Source organism: Triturus cristatus, chromosome 5_1, assembly GCF_964204655.1.
Source record: "Triturus cristatus chromosome 5_1, aTriCri1.1, whole genome shotgun sequence".
In the NCBI taxonomy this organism is placed as follows: Eukaryota; Metazoa; Chordata; class Amphibia; order Caudata; family Salamandridae; genus Triturus; species Triturus cristatus.
The window spans coordinates 4,366,993-4,370,766 of NC_140587.1; positions in this window are offsets into that span (position 1 = coordinate 4,366,993).

The following is a 3,774-nucleotide window of genomic DNA, read 5'->3' on the forward strand; positions in this document are numbered from 1 at the left end:
GAAAAAGGATGCTATGAAAAAAAGATGCTATGAAAAAGGATGCTATGAAAAAAGAATGCTTTGAAAAAAGGATGCTATGAAAAAAGAATGCTATGAAAAAAGGATGCTATGAAAAAAGGACGCTATGAAAAAAGGATGCTATGAATAAAGGATGCTATGAAAAACGGATGCTTTCAAAAAAGAATGCTATGAAAAAAAGATGCTATGAAAAAGGATGCTTTGAAAAAAGAATGCTTTGAAAAAAAGGATGCTTTCAAAAAAGGATGCTATGAAATAGGATGCTATGAAAAAAGGATGCTATGAAAAAAGAATGCTATGAAAAAAGGATGCTATGAAAAAAGGACGCTATGAAAAAAGGATGCTATGAATAAAGGATGCTATGAATAAAGGATGCTATGAAAAGAGGTGTTTTTATGATGGCAAAGTTTCCAATGATGATTTCAAGTTTTACTCAGCACCATGCACCTAGAGCAAAGGTACACGCAAACGTTTCACGAGAGGGCCAAAGAGTTTGGTTTATGGTGTGATCGAGGGCCACAGGGATGGGGTAGGGCATGGAGGTGTGAAGTGGGTGTAGAGGAACCGAAGTATGTATTTTGTGTGGGCAGTGGAGGAATTTAAGGGTTTCATTCGTCTATAAGAATCATACATTTGGCAGTCCTGTGTTATCCTGCGACTGAGTCACTATCCCTTTACCACTCCTAGGGGTAAGCCTTCTCTGCTTGCTATGAGTGCCCTGGCTGAGTCAAGAGTCCAAAGGAAGTAACTTGATTATTCAACTAGAATAAAATACAATTGCACAGTGAGAAACCTGAAACCCTGGAATCAATCCTGTCTTCGCTCTTAACCAAATTGTGTGATCCAAGACAGTTGTTTGATCTCACTTTGCCTCCATTTGCTTCATCATGACATGTAAGAGCCCCTGAAATGCATGAGTGCAGGATGCCCACGGCATAAAACCTTAACGGTTGAATTACATAAGCTATAATGTTGTTTATGTATAGTAACAATTCAGGCCATCCAGAGGGGTTCACATAACAACGGATGTGCCTATTACTTGACTATTGGCATTGTTGTTAGGGTCGGGGGGGCTCATAAATAAAAAGCATTGTCATTTACAAAGCCATTAGCATAAACGCTCGCAAATGCGAGACCTATTGCATTGCAAATGCTTGTTAATTCTCATTATGCTTCTCTCTCTTTATTCATGGATGCCACTTTCTTTCAATGTCTCCCTTACTTCTGCTCTTCTCTTTCTGCCTCCCCTTTTCACTCAGTTTTCCATTTCCCTCTCTTGCTTTTTATCTTCCTCTCTCTTAAACTGTCTCTGCATTCTCCTCCTCTCTCTCTTGTCTTCCTCCTCCCACCTTTCTCTCCTCTTTCACCTTTCTCTTCTAACCTTTATTTCACTTCACTCCGTACTATGGCTCTATCTTTTTTTCTTCCTCCTCCTTTCCCTGTTTCTACTTTTCTTCCATGTCCCCTCTACACAACGATGCAGGCGCGTTGAGCCTTTACTTCACTATGCAGTGCAGCAGCTACATGCCCTCTGTGACATACCCTCTGTGACATACCCTCTGTGACATGCCTCTGTGACATGCCTCTGTGACATGCCCTCTGTGACATGCCCCGTGTCTAGAAGCAGCACGTCTTGTGAAGCAGATGCTACATTCTGCAAGAAACCAGCACTTGAGGGGCAAAGAGTGACTGTGAATGGAGGTCCGGACTGCAGATCTGGGGGCCAAAGCCGGAATTCACGACCCCTGCTGGGACCCCCTGCATACATGGGGCTATAGCTGGGATCCAGGACCCCTGATGGGCCCCCCTGTATACATGGAGGCTATGGATGGGCTTAAGGACCCCGGCTCGGACCTCCGGCATACATGGGGGCTATAGCTGGGATCCAGGGACCCTTGTCAGGGACTGTACGGGACTTTGTCAGGAACATAGAAAGGGACTTGGGCATGGCCTGGAAACGGGGTAGAAAATGTACACAGAGGAGTACAGCGCTGCCCAGGATCACACAGGAAGTCTGAGGAGGACAAGGGATCCAAAGGGGAAGCCTGTACAAGTGAACAAGATGGTTAAGACTCAGAAAGGAAGGGCACTCACAAGGCAATTTAGAATTCAGCCTAACTACACCCAGTACGGACATACAGGACATATATAAAATACACCATTAACAACGAAAGGGAGTGTGGGGTGAAGCACTCAGGAGCTCCACACGGTAAGACTGAAGCTCAATACGTTTCTCACCCACAATCGCTGTTACAGATACTGATTGCCAATACCAACATATAGTAAATGCATGCAAAGGAGGGGTCTGTGGAGCTTATACCTATGGTGATGTTATAAATGCAACTCAAAGACAATACTCACAGTGAACAAGAAACAACACCTGGATAGTCAGCTGTGCCCACGTATCCTGGCGATCAAACAGGAACACGCAAGGCAGTAACAGCAAGGAGTTAGAATTAAACACAAGCACAATAGACAAGGAGCGAACAATGAGGAGGGCTTGACAGGAAAGGAAGGAAATCACAGGGCACACTTGGCAGAAAGCAGGTAACAAACATACAAGGTAATAGAAGAAAGACAGCAGAATAGAAAGACAGCTAACGAGGAACTAGAACCAAAGAAATGGGAAGAAAGGCGAGGACTGGAGAAGGATTTACAGAAGGGGAGGCTTCAAGGGTAAACTAGAATAGTGCAGGTTCAGGAATCCAGAAAACAAAGCAGCGTAGAAGGCAGGGCTGGGGCAGGAACAAGAATTGAGCTGAGGCTCAGGAGTCAAGGTAGCACCGCAGGCAGTGCTGGTTCAGGAACAGGGAATTACTAAAGTCCAGGAGTCAAGGTAGCACCGCAGGCAGTGCTGGTTCAGGAACAGGGAATTACTAAAGCTTCAGGAGTCGAGGTAGCACTGCAGTCAGTGCTGGTTCAAGAACAGAGAATTACTAAAGTCCAGGAGTCAAGGTAGCACCGCAGGCAGTGCTGGTTCAGGAACAGGGAATTACTAAAGCTTCAGGAGTCAAGGTAGCACTGCAGGCAGTGCCGGTTCAGAAACAGGGAATTACTAAAGTCCAGGAGTCAAGGTAGCACCGCAGGCAGTGCTGGTTCAGGAACAGGGAATTACTGAAGCTTCAGGAGTCAAGGTAGCACTGCAGGCAGTGCTGGTTCAGGAACAGGGAATTACTAAAGCTTCAGGAGTCAAGGTAGCACTGCAGGCAGTGCTGGTTCAAGAACAGGGAATTACTAAAGCTTCAGGAGTCAAGGTAGCACTGCAGGCAGCGCTGGATCAGGAACAGGGAATTACTAAAGTCCAGGAGTAAAGGTAGCACTGCAGGCAGTGCTGGTTCAGGAACAGGGGATTACTAATGCTTCAGGAGTCAAGGTAGCACTGCAGGCAGCGCTGGATCAGGAACAGGGAATTACTAAAGTCCAGGAGTCGAGGTAGCACTGCAGGCAGTGCTGGTTCAGGAACAGGGAATTACTAAAGCTTCGGGAGTCGAGGTAGCACTTCAGGCAGTGCTGGTTCAAGAACAGGGAATTACTAAAGCTTCAGGAGTCAAGGTAGCACTGCAGGCAGCGCTGGATCAGGAACAGGGAATTACTAAAGTCCAGGAGTAAAGGTAGCACTGCAGGCAGTGCTGGTTCAGGAACAGGGGATTACTAATGCTTCAGGAGTCAAGGTAGCACTGCAGGCAGTGCTGGTTCAGGAACAGGGAATTACTATAGCTTCAGGAGTCAAGGTAGCACTGCAGGCAGTGCTGGTTC